Here is a 13,920-nt window from a genome sequence, read left to right as displayed (position 1 = left end):
AAACATCAAAAATGTTTGAGGTTCAGCCTAGGAGTTTTTCACAATCAATTCACATGTCTGCCCTTCAGCCTGGCTACGTCCCTGAGAACATTTTTCAAAGTGTTTGTGGCTCTGGCAGCTTATCTGAGGCTTCAGGGAGTATGATTGTACCATTATTTGGACAACATACTAGTGCTGGCAAAATCCAAGGATCAGCTTGTGAGGGACAGAGAGTTTGTGTTGAAAACTCTGGCTCATTTGGATGGCTAGTAAATTACCAGCAGAGTCAGCTAGTTAAAATCTGGGGGTAAAAATCAATACGAAAATCTCAAAAGTCTTCCTGACTCAGCAGAAGATTGAGCACCTAACAAAAAGGGCACTTCTATTCTTCAGAACTCCAAGAATAAGGGCATGAGGTTGCATGAAAATGTTAGGATTCATGGCAGCATGTGTAGCGGTGGTACCATGGGCCAAATGGCACATGAGAACTCTGCAAGTTTTCTTTCTCAGTCAATGGAACATGGAACAGGTCATTGCCCTTCCAGCTTCAGTACGGAAGAAACTGTTATGGTGGGGATCGGTGCAGGATCTATCGAAAGGGGTGTCCCTGGTGAAGGAAGGTTGGACAACCATTACGATGGAAGTCTAGCAGGTTGGGAGGCCCATTGCGACGGACAAAGGGCTCAGGGCCAGTGGTCATCACCTATGAGGGGCGAATCCAATGTTATGGAACTGGAGGCAGTCTGGCAAGTTCTAAAAACATTCGCTACTTACATAGAGCACAAGTGGGTGAAGATTATGTCAGACAACAAGACCACAGTGGCTTACATTGCAGAACAAGAAGCCAACAACTTTTGCAGACATCAGCAAAGATCTTTAGTTGAGCAGAACGACATTTACTAGATCTGACAGCAATATACCTTCCAGGGAAACAGAATCAATTGGCATACGCTTTGAGCAGGTCATTTCTAGATCCAAAAGAATGGTCCATAAGCCCCAAAAACCTACTCCCAATTTTCCAACAGTGGGGAACACCAATAATAAACTTGATGGCATCACCCAACAACACTCGGCTTCCAAAATTCTGTACAAGGTTCCACTGCAAACAGGCATGGGATCAAGATGCATTCTACATCAGATGGAACTTTCCTCTTCTGTATGTGTTTCCACCAATACAATTGATTTTGAGGGTCCTCCTAAAGATAAGGGCAGAAGTGAACCAGGCAATAGTTATACTACCATATTGGCCGAGAAGGCCCTGGTAGTATTTGAGTCTGGTAATAGTATTGGCAACAGAAATGCAGACGATAAAGTGAGTTTTTCCTTTCATTGTCAAAGTATAAGTTCACTTTAAGTAACATGCATTACTTTAGGACATTGTATATGACATCCATTATTGAGCTTTGCTCACCATAGTTGGGCTGTGCAAAGGTTAACAGGAGGGTACTAATAGAGCTTTCATATAGCAGAATGGATTGTTATAGCCTGCAGAGATTTTTTGATATGTTGATAAATATCTGTGACCAACCACTTATGTACTTCATTCTCTGTGGAAAAGTGAATAAGGCATTCATTTCAAATGTACCACATTGTGCTGTTGGGAAGAAAAGTCTCATTGTATCCTGGGGTTTTGTGTTCTGGACAAGTATGTGTAAAGGCATTTTGCCCATTGTTCATGGTGAGAGATTGGCCAGTGAATTGTCATCTGCAATGTCAGCTGCCTACAACATAATAGTCTTGCAATGGCCTACTTTTCAGAGTCCTTGGAAATATGAGGCTAAACCTTCCGTGTCAAACCTAAAGAAAATCTTACTTATTAATTCCCAAAAATGTAATAGATAAGTCAATGAAAAATCATTGTACATAAACTCGTTTGGTACCAATAACAAGAGACACAGCCAAAAGAATTCCAGCTTGTTATTATCTATTGTGTTATTTATATGGGCAGACATGGAAGGAAGTGTAATAACCCAGAGCATTTAATTAGATTCCAAATTACCTGGGTCATGTCAATAAAAGGTGAAATGTGTTTGGTTAAATTAAAGTGAGCCACCTCTAGGTAATGTTCAAATGTAAATGGGTGGAGAAAAAGAAAAAGGTTTGAGGCTCAGAGGTTTTTCATGCAAAAAGTGAAGTGTATTGATTGATTATTTGATACATAAGCCATCTAATACACATAAACAAATAATATTTGTTCTTCTGTCCTGTTAACATTTCACAAAACAGAATATTTGTACATACTATACTATACATAGTGAGTTTCATCAAAGGGTTATTAAGGTAACAGTGTATGACCAAATGACTGTGCCATGGCGTGCAATAATCCTACGCGTTTTGCCACGTAGGGCTTTCTCAGGGATAGATATGAAATATCTATAAAGTGGCGTCTTTAAGAACACGAGGGAGGAGGAGAGAGCGCGCCCGTGTTGTGGGCGGGCACCCAACCCCTCCTCCCATGTGTTCGAGAATGCCCGTGACGTCACTGGGTCTCCACAATGCAGGGGGAGGGGGCGGGACGAATGTAGGGATGCAAGGACCTAAATGTATCAAGTGTTGTAAAAAGTTACTGTGAGATTCAATATTTGTGAGTTCAACATAATGGCATATATATTACAATAAATATTGGGACATACCAAGAGAATACTTTCATTTTGCAATCAGACAACATAAAATACAGAGTTTAGACAGACATATTATGCATAGAAAGATTTATACACATAACTAAAAGGGTATAGTGAATATATGCAAAGAGTCCCTGTGGGGATATATATTAAATCATAATAATATATTTCCACTATACATAGTTCATTACTTGTGAATAGTTGATATAGAGGTAAAAGGGTGTAATAAAGTGTGAGAACCTGTTGTTCATATCGTGTCTGGATTAAAGAAAAGATTTAAAGCTAACTGCTTCATTCAAGCCCGGTGGGTATGTTGCTTTAGGATTTACTATGTATTTTGTTTCTACCTGTAGGAGTTTTTTTTATCTAGGTCACCTCCTCTAAGGTTTGGAAGTATATATTCGAGACCAAAGAATTTAAGAACTTTTGGGTTGTATTGGTGCTTGGTGCTTACATGATGGCATACAAGTGTAACTATTTTGCCCACTTCAATGGATTGTATGTGTTCATAGATCCTCTTTTTAGGTGGTCGTATCGTTTTTCCTATATAAAAGGAGCCGCAGGTGCAAGTAATCATATAGATTACGCCTCTAGTATTGCAATAAATGTATGTGCTGGGTCTATGGTTATTACCATTAGGTAATGGGTGATCATACATGATTCCTGGATCCATATACATTGGCATTTAAATGTGCCTTTGGTAGTTACAGTTGCAGTATGAGTGGGATCATCTTCAAGGTTAGGTTGATAATGACTGGAAGTTAAATGGTCCTTGAGTGATTTCGATTTTCTATAGGTGATTTGTGGTTTGTTGCTGAGAAATTTGCTGACTTTGGGGTCAGCTAGGAGAATATGCCAATTTTGGGTTAAGGTTATTGGTAATCAGTTTGTGATTTTCATTATAGGTGGTGATCAATCTTACTGTGTTAGGTGTCTCAGTATGTTTTTTTTGAAAGAAGGTCTTTTATTTCATAATTCATGGCTCTAATATAGGATCTTTTGAGTAGGTTTTTGGAGTAACCTCTAAGCAGTAGTCTTTCTTGTAAAAGTTTAGCTTCATAGTTAAAGTCTGATTCATGGCTGCTTTTCAGCCTCAAGTATTGGCTGAAAGGTATGCTTTCAATCAGAGGTTTAAAAGCATACCATTCATGCTTTGCGCATGTAAAATCGTGTTTCCCGCTGTGGGTTTCCTAAAGAGTGTTGTTGTGACTGTATTATTGGTGTCTATTTTAACAAAAAGGTCGAGAAGTGGTAATTGAGTTTTGCTGTAGTCAAGGGTGAACTTTAAATTGAATTAATTTGATTGTATGAATTAAAGGAATTCCAGAAGTAGAGGTTCTGAACCTTTCCAAAACATTAACCATTTGATGAAACTCACTATGTATAGTATGTAAAAATATTCTGTTTTGTGAAATGTTAACAGGACAGAAGAACAAATATTATTTGTTTATGTGTATTAGATGGCTTATGTATCAAATAATCAATCAATACACTTCACTTTTTGCATGAAAAAACGCTGAGCCTCAAACCTCTTTTTTTTTTGTCCACCCATTTTACACTTTTGTTATTTGCCTTGTAATGTAAGCTTGCATTTTTTCAGTGTATAGCTTGCATAAGTATATTCTCTGCAGCTACTATATTTAGGTTTGGATATCCTTCTACACTCCCTAACACAATGATTTGTGCTATTTCAATAGGTTCTTTTTTAATTTCACTTGAAAGATCAATGAGTAATCCTTTGCAAATAATTGTACATTATCGTGACCATTGTGAATCTCATTTTGAACATGGAGCTTGATAGATAGGTCTTTCGACATTTGTAATTCCCTTAAATACAAGGAGCTAATAAAGTATTCAGCCCAGTCGGTGCAGTTAAATCATCTCATGTTGTATAAATATTACTTCTACAAATTAAATGAGGGGTAAAGTGCACCTGCATGAGTAATAGGACTATAACATATGTTCCTCCTATTAGGGCCGCTTCAACACCTTATTACGAACAGCCATAATGTGGCTGCGTGCAGCAAGATTTATTATGTTCTCTTAATTCTAATTACTCCCACACATGGCTTCATAAACATTTAGACCTGCACTACTGGGTGATTAGCAAGTTTGCAGTCATATGCCTTTGTTTACTTCATGGATTAGGCTGCCCGAGATCAGGATCTGAAAGTTGCATAACCAACCTGAATGCAGTCAGGTCAGGCAACAATGTGTTTGTGTAGAACCCTATTTTTTATATCCACTGACAGGGGGAACAATAATTCTAATTTGATACAATTGCTTTTATTTACCCCTAAGATAACCAGCCATTGCAGACCTTTCCAGCATTGTTCATTGGCTCCCCCTTCCATCTCATTTGACAGAAAGGAGGGCAGATAGTTTATACCCAGTAGTTATCCTTTTTCTGTTTTTGGTCATACAAACGCGCTTTGGACCAGTCATTTGCTTGCACGGACATGTGTCGGTGTATACACTATTCAGGGTCTTTCACAAGACTAGGGTTTACTAGGCTTGTGAAAAACCCTAAATATCTCTAGACACACTGAGGAAATTTATTCTGCAGCATAATGCGCAACTTGCCAACTAGTAAAGATGGCCAGGTCTTTGCAAACAATAGTGGCTTTAACACATGAAAATTAATATTTTCATATAGCGCCACTATATTACACAACACTGTACAGTCCATAGCCATGTTACCTAACAAGTTCTTAACAATCTAATGTTCCTTACAGTCTGGGTTGAGACCAGGTCTTTTGGAGGGAAAGTCAATTAACATAACACTATGTTTTTGGATGTGGAGGGAAACTGGAATGCCTGAAGGAAACTCATGCCAACCCAGAGAGAACAAACTCCATGCTGGGTGTCTTGGTCAAAATTTAAACCTAGGACCGTCATGTTGAAAGACCACAATGCTAGTTACTGAACCACCATATTATCCATACTTAAATATAGTATGAGCCTGTATGCACTGAACACAATTACCATGGTACTTAAAAATGAAACTATTATATCTGCTTTTTTTTGCACACAGAATATATACATAGAGAAACACTTTGTCTGTGGCTAGTACCGTACGGTGGAAGACAACCCATTTTGTTGTTGGTCAGAAGTGAATGTCTGTGCTGGCCATTGTTGAGCTTCCACTTGGGTTTTGGTAAGCACCCTTTTTCATGGTAGTCAGTGGTGTCACTGGACACATTAAGTTTGGATTTATTTGAGAGCTCTGTGTCGCCTGTTAATGATGGGGCGGGTATATTGTAACCTGTTTTGAATGTTACCAAGTATATCAGTTGCCCTAGACCTAGTCCTAAGAGAGTTGTTGCTATTTTTTCCTATATCTTATCTTAGATTGTATAGTTGTATTCTTACTTACTGTTTTCCTTTCTACTGACTAATGTATTGATTCCATATGGCTATGTACTACCTCATGTTTAGAAAACAGTCTTGGTCTTTGGAGGGAATTACCAACACCATAAAGAAATAAGAGGCTGATGACATATATATGCTTTTCAAAAGAGGGGATACAGTTGGTCTCTATAGGGCTGGATTTAAAAATTTTCATACATAGTAAACCATAGTATATTTTGCCTTTTAATGTGAGTTACCTTAACACAACAATGCGCTGTGTGTAAGCATTGTTATTCATTCTGAATTCCACAATGCACATATAAGGTGTAAATCAATGCACCTGCACACCACATCATATGCATATTGAACATCCATCCCTTGTATTGCAATGCACTGCCTAAAACTAAACACATTTCATGCATTATAAACCAAATACCAAAAAGTGAATAAAATGTAAATAAAAAGAAACTTGTATCAATGTCAGAGAAAAATGTGTTACCACGCACATAGCAGTGTGGAGGGGTCCTTATTCTTATTTTACATTTTCATGCAATGAACAGTTCATTTAAAGAGACCCTGCTGCCTGTAATTTTAATAATAATCCTACTGTAAAATGATTTGTGCATTTATAATATTTTATGCTGTATGTTTTCTGTTACATAGATAACCAAAAGTCCTGAGGTTCCAATTGGTGCCACCATATTAAATGTGATGTCCATATCCTTAGCAGACCATGCATTTCACGTCACTAACCCTTGGCTGCTACATAAAAGGGTATGTAGGAAAGTAAAGGAAGAGGCAGAAGAGCTGGGCCAGCATGGAGACCCACTAGACACACTCAGTAAAGTAGAGGACTATGGCTTTTAAAGAAGTAGGAAGGCCATGCTAGGGACCTTACTTTCTTGGAATAGTCATTTTACTATCAAATTAAAAGAAAATACAGGTAAAATAAATATATTTTATGGAATTTTACAGAATAATATGTACTAGTATTTATAGAGATTATAAAGAGATTATAAAAGGAAAGCAGGGTATTTCACCTTTATTTCCTCTTGACTACAGCACAGACTAGTATAGCATCTATACCATCTCCTCCTGTGAACAGGAAGACTTCGGTACAGTTTATGATTGAGCAAGAAAGTGGAAACATTGCTATGATACCTCTGAGGAGTGAGGTTGCAGATTGTTATTTAATGAGCAAGGGATTGATTGCTCTCTGTAGGAAAGGCACATATTTGTTCCAGTAAGCGCTATAATCTCAGGTTGTCGATAGCCATTAAAATTTAACACCCTTTCATGTCATAATGAGCAGTCCCCTTGCAGTATTCTGACAACTGCCAAAGGGTTAAAGACAGCAAAACAAAACACATGGTTGGTGGCCTATAATCATGTGTATTATTTCTGGCAGTGACATCATCTTCACAAAACTTCAAGAGTTAATAGAAAATAAATGGTGCAAATCATATACAATGATAAAAACAACATTGGATATTATGTCAGAAGCTTTGGTAATCGTCTCTAAAAGCAATCTCTCGTGAGACTAAAGGTTATTATCTGGCGCTTTTCTATTCTCTTTCGTGCCCTTCATATTCAATATGCTTTGTCAGCTCAATGTAATTTCCAAGGAGTAATGAAAACCACAACAGGATTATTATGATTTTTTGTTTCTTCAACGTTTTTGTTTTTGCATTAGATAGCAGTTGGGAACCCGGAAAGTTAAAACGGTTATCGACAAGATGCAGTAATTTAATGGACTGTTTTAGCCACTATTTATTTTATTTCTTTGTTCTTGCAGCAGTGCAATATAAAAGTATTCAGACATAAATAAGGGTAATTTCTTCTTTTTGCTCTTCCACTTGTTGGCAGTACTGTGTGAAATTGCTGTCCAAGCAGATTAAGAGGTTGACATGCAATCTCTCGGGTCAATCCTGTTAGAATTCTGGCTGCGACTTGTGAATCATCCGTGAGTGGCATTTTCAGAAAATCAGAAGTGAAATGAAATGAGAGCAAGCAATTCCTTTGGCACTAATCATCTTATTTAGTGGATAAATCCCCAACTTTGAATTTCTCAGTTTTAGTTCAAGCATAGGCTTAATTGCTCAGAAAACTTAGCAATTGTAGACAACCTGGTAGAGGATTCTAAAAGCCATGATATAATTCATTTTAATCTGCCCTCTGCTGCTGCTGCTGTGGCAGAATTATTGTTACAGAATACTTTATGAAGGGAAATCTGAAGCTGGGTTTTGTTTTACAGACAGAAAAAGACTTTTGCCAGGAAAGGGTTCATGTATGGGATCAGCATTTAAGCCTTGTGCAGTTGTACAGACTCCTCTCCTTACTGAAATTGCTTACTTAATGATTACACTGTACACAGTCGTCTTCTTACAGTGTGTATAAGAAGCTTTAGAAATCCAGACCCCCCAATCCCCCACATTGCCTTATTTCCTGGCTGGAGGACTCCGCATCATTCAACCCTTTTCTCCCAAACTTTCCTGTCTCAGGCCCACCCTCCAAATAATTGGATTTCAGTTGGGAAGGCTCAGCATCACATTTGGGCATGCAGGACCTAGGTTCGTCTGCATGAGACATTTATAGCACCTTGCAGGCCCTCCCAGCAGCCATAATCTACATGCACAGCATAAACAAAGTGATGATGCCACTGAGTCTAAAATAAGATATGTAAAAAAAAACAGAAAAGTCTTACCTTATATATTTGGTATTTTGATAGGAATGAAGTGGGAGAACCAGGAAAGACAAAATATTAGCAAACTTTACAATGGAACAGCAGATGGCTATATACACATTTGAAATGCCTATGTATGTAACAAAGCAAATAAAACATGAGAGGGTATGACCCTTCCATATTTTATCTAAAACATTACTTGCATTGGTTTACAGGTGATTTAAAAGCAAAATTCATTTCAAAAATAAAAGGAGTGACATACTTTGTACAGTAGCTTGACTTCCATTTAATCAGCTGGGTTACATGTCATACATGGAATGGTTTTGTGGATTGTATGGCCATTACCATTTTTAGGACGTCCATTCATAGATCTTTTATAAGCATTTTAACTACAAATTAATTTGAAATAATTAATTTAAAAAACTGAACTTTTAAAGCTATCAAGAACTGTTGTCCATTAAAACTGGATCCCCACCTATCCACAGCCACAGAGGTTGTCATAATCTTTTATCTTATATTAAGTGCATGATATATTATATTAAATGCATGATTTTTCTCTGTGTATGTGCTGCAGCCTCTTGCTTTGGGCTTACAAGTATCAGAGTATTGCCAGATCTGTTTGTTTTTGATAGAGTAGCGTCAGTGTTTTTTATGCCTATTGGAAAGATTTTAATTCTTGTCCTGGAGATAGCTAAATCGAGAGTAGATCTCTGAAAAGTGAGGTGAAATCTCATCTTAGACAGTTGTCACCATAACAGGTAAACACATCAAACACATCGGAAAATGAACTATACAACTGTAAAATGTGGCATATCCCAACACTTTGTGTCCTGGTTACAATGGTCACCACAACAAATAAAGGTTGAGATCTAACCCTATCACTCTATTTCAACATGGCTTTAGATATACTTTGCATCCAATATTTTTACGTCTGAGCAGTGTGCACCTCATTAAATAGGGTAAAGAATACTGTAAGTGTCAAGGTTGGGAAAAAGCATAAAATGTCTTGGGTAATTTATTTTGCTTGTAAAACCATGTCTGTGTAAATGTTATAATTGCATTATTATGTTTGTGTTGTAATACGATTTGCAGGGGCAACGTGGCATTTACTTTTTCATTCTACCCATCAGGGAAAACTGTAACATTGGTTAAATTGCATATTTATTGATGCAAGGAAAGTTTGTTTTGAAGCTTTTTATTTTATTGTCAAGTGTGGGCTGCCTTTTTTTTTTTGTCCTCACTTCCATTTTCAGAAGAGGTATAATTCATCAGGACATGTCAAACATTCTAAAGGAACAAGCCTACATTGTGAATATTGTGAGCATTTAATTCCACCTTTTGCAAATATCATTCTTTCTGCGCTGTCTGGGAAAAGCATCACCTCTCTTTCTGCAGCAATGTGGAGTGACATGCCAAGCTAAGCAGTGAGAGGGCCTTATCTCCTCTTTGCAGTTATCATCAGCCATTGTTCCAATTCAATAATGCCGTTTGCTTTAATCATCGACACTTCTCCCTCACCGTGGTGCCGCTTCGATTTATGCTCCAAAACAGCTTAATTATTGTTATTATTTTTGATTACAAGGCTTTGAGAAACATGAATCCTTGAAAAGGTAGCGTGAAAAGTAAAATGCCACACATTTAATTTACATCTTAGCCAGCCCGCTGTGTTGGCCCCTGCCAAATATTTACTGACATTTTTTGTCTACAAGCTGGTAATGCATACAAAATCTTTTATAAGTAATCTTAGATGCTGGCAGCCTCATAAAATTTCAGAGTTGTACTGGCCAATTTTCTTTGGTTTAGGTAAATTATGCAGAGGTGTGTGTCATGACATCAGATATGTTTTTTATTGATTTGGAAGCACGTTGCTGAATACAAACGTTTATGCATGATATATATTCTGACAGATCAGTATTGGCGTAATGGTAAAGATAGGGGAATGTATAGAAGTTCTAACAAAAAGCAGGCTTTCACCTTGCTCAACTGAACTGGAACAAACACAAATAGAAGAAACAAGCAGGATGATATCTCATTCCTCTATAGTTCACTCAGTCAAAGCCCTTGTGTGACTTCCTTCTCTCCACAAAATATTTGCAGCTCCCGCAATTTATCCTCATGACCCTGTTGCAACAGTGACAAGAAATGTACCTGTTGATTGAAAAATGTGCAAGTGTGGTACTAAATCATCAATAACCCTGGGGAACGCATATTTTGTTGAGTGAGATCTTACACTTGTTTTTTACTAATTTTTGAGTGGTGAATCCAGAAGTGACCTGAGTTTTTGCTATCACATCCAGTTTTTATGATACAGGGTACCATCCAATTTTGTCAAAAAACATACAAATTTTACAACAATAAAAAAAAAAATGAAATTACTTAAATTTATTGTTTATTTAAATTTCTTTTGTTCATACAAAGAATTTATTGTTACTCTGACATTTTTTTATACAGTAAAACATTTGCAAGTCAAGCAAATCGGGTAAGCGGTTAAGGTAAAAATTTACGCCTATAGTTTTTCCTGGAGTGTTCAGTGTTAGGACAATCCCACTGGATGCTCCAACAATAGTCAGCCATCATATGTACATCCCATCTACCCTGATACCATCCTTGCATGACCTTCAAATCTTGGTGGAATTGTTCACCTTGCTCATCACTGACTGCACCAAGGCTTTCCGGTACAGTTAGAATGATGCTCATATTGCAACCAAGCATTTTGTAGCTCTCCAAGAGTTTCTGGACATTTTCTGTGTAATTTTTTGCTTGTGTGTTTCCAAGAAAGTCCTTGCCAATGGCTTTGAATGATAACCAAGCATTCGTTTTAACTTCTGACATTGTCCTGATGAAATGTTCATCTTTGATGAGCTGCCGAATCTATGGACCATTAAACACACCAGCCTTTACTTTTTCAAATAACAGGCTAGGAAATGCCAAAATGAGGTATTTGAAACAGTCTCCTTCTCCTTGGCAAAGCTTTAACAAACTGCTTCATCAGACCCAGTTTCATGTGCAGAGGCCGGAATAAAATATTCTTTCTATCAACAAGTGGCTCATGTAGAATGTTTGGATCACCTGGTTTTAGGGCAGATCTTGGAGGCCATTTCCTTTCCACCCAATGCCTCTCACGAGCTCTGCTGTCCCATATGCACAGATAACAGGGATACTTGGTGTATCAGCGTTGCTGACCAAGAAGGAAGCATACAATTTTAAGGTCAACACAGATGACCCAATTGTGTTGGTGATGTTGCAATGACTCTCTTTATGTCTGCAAATACTTCACAAAGAGAAACTGAATGGCCAATTGGGACTGACACAAATATATTGCCATTGTGAAGGAGGACACACTTTAAGCTCCGCTTTGAGCTATCGATGAATAGTCGCCATTCAGTTGAGTTATATATTGGAATTCCCAATTCCACCATTAAACCAGGTATGTTATGGAAATACACAAAGCCACTGTCAGTTTTAAAGTACTGCACAAAATGCAATCTCTCTGGTTCGAAAGTACGATACATTTATTCCTTTTTCAAGTAAGTTTTTCTCACGCAGTCTTGATGTTAGGAGTTATGAAGCGTTCTTCGAGTGTCCCCAATCACGTGCTAAATCACTCAACTCATGCTGATCAAATCCCTTTTTAACAGAATCCTTTTCAATTTCAAACTCTTCATCATTGTTGTCACCAAGTTCATCAGCATAATCATGTTCTTCAAGAGAGGGTAGTGTAATGAAAACCGGCACTGGGATTTCATCTCAATGAGCCGCTGGGCGTAAAGCCGATGGTAGACCAGGACTCTGTTACATTTAATTTTCTAGTTATATCCTGAAGTTTTCACTATACAAAAGTAACAGTCACTGAAATGATCTCCTGGCTCTCACCAAACCATAGGTATACCAAATAGCATCTTATCACGTGTTCCCTTTGTCCACATCCGTAAACCCTCGACACACTGTTTGCACACCTTATGAGGGGGCCAAGACTTATCTTGATCACCAAGTTTAACTTTGAAATATGCCAAATAAGCTTGCTCTACAAATGTGCTGATGTTCGCCCTTTGACTGGGAATGGAGAAACTGCCAAACTGCCACAGATATAACAAAATGAATTAGGGTTGTTTAGGCAGTTACGATGAGAAACAGCAGAGCCAGATATAATCTGAAGGAAAGGAAATACGTGTGTAAGTAGAAAAATTAATTTTGCTTATTCACTACGTAGAGCAGCACATAGCTGATCACACTGTCATGCATGTAAATGAATAGCCTTTACAAATCCACGCTACAGTAATCGCAAGTGGTAGAGAAAATTTTAGTATTTTAGTGTAAATAAGCTGACAAATTGAAGTCAACAAAAAATGTGTTCAAAATTGTTCCCCAGTGTATAATTAAATTATATTTTGACTATAAAGTTAAGCCTTTATAATATACTACAACTATTTCCTTACATAAGGATTGAACCTGCCCTTGAATAATTCATCTGAGAGGTCCAACATGGAACTTTCTGGAATGATAAAGATGACATCACCAGTTTTCAGCCGGCTACTTTGGGTATATTTTGTGCATGAATGGACTCCATGGCATGCCAGCACCTTGATTTCAATGCTACAGATGGGGTTTTTGGAACACCTTCTCTTTGATGCATTGATAAACCTACCGATGTCGTTGTAACTAGTGTTGATGTTCGAATTCGGGTTGTCCCTATATTCGACCCGAATATGGCTGTTCGAATTCGGGTATAAATTCAGCATAAAGCTCCGCTGATTGCTCTGCTCCCTGAGTTGCTGAGGAAAGGGAGTTTGTATTGAATCCAATACAAAATGAATGAATGAGTTTCTATTTGAATTTCCCGCACACGCGCCGACGTCATCACGCACACAGGGAGGAGCCGTCCGGTTTTTTTTTTTCTCCGCCGGACGGCTTCTCCCTTCAGAGATCATCCGGCGCTGGAACGAGAAGGACGTGGGACAATCAGCGGGACCCGGTAAGATGCCGGCCGGTATCTTGTGTTCCGCCGGCCAGCATCTTGTGTCCCGCCGGCCGGGCGGCGGATAATTATTGGAAGAGTGTACCTAGCTTTAGCCTAAAATTGATATGACAGGTGCTCTTTGATATTCATGTGAAGCACAGGGGTATGGAATAGTGTTATGTATCTTTTTACAATGTATCTTTTTATGTATCCTTTTACAAAGTATCTCTTTACAATGTATCTTTTTACAATGTATCTTTTTACATCTGTTTGGAGGCTGTAGAAGCTCTACACAGTGCTGAAACAAACCCGAATTTTTCTCCCATTGA

This window comes from Pyxicephalus adspersus, chromosome 10 (genome assembly GCF_032062135.1).
Source record: "Pyxicephalus adspersus chromosome 10, UCB_Pads_2.0, whole genome shotgun sequence".
Classification (NCBI taxonomy): Eukaryota; Metazoa; Chordata; class Amphibia; order Anura; family Pyxicephalidae; genus Pyxicephalus; species Pyxicephalus adspersus.
Note: the sequence above shows the minus strand (reverse complement) of the source record.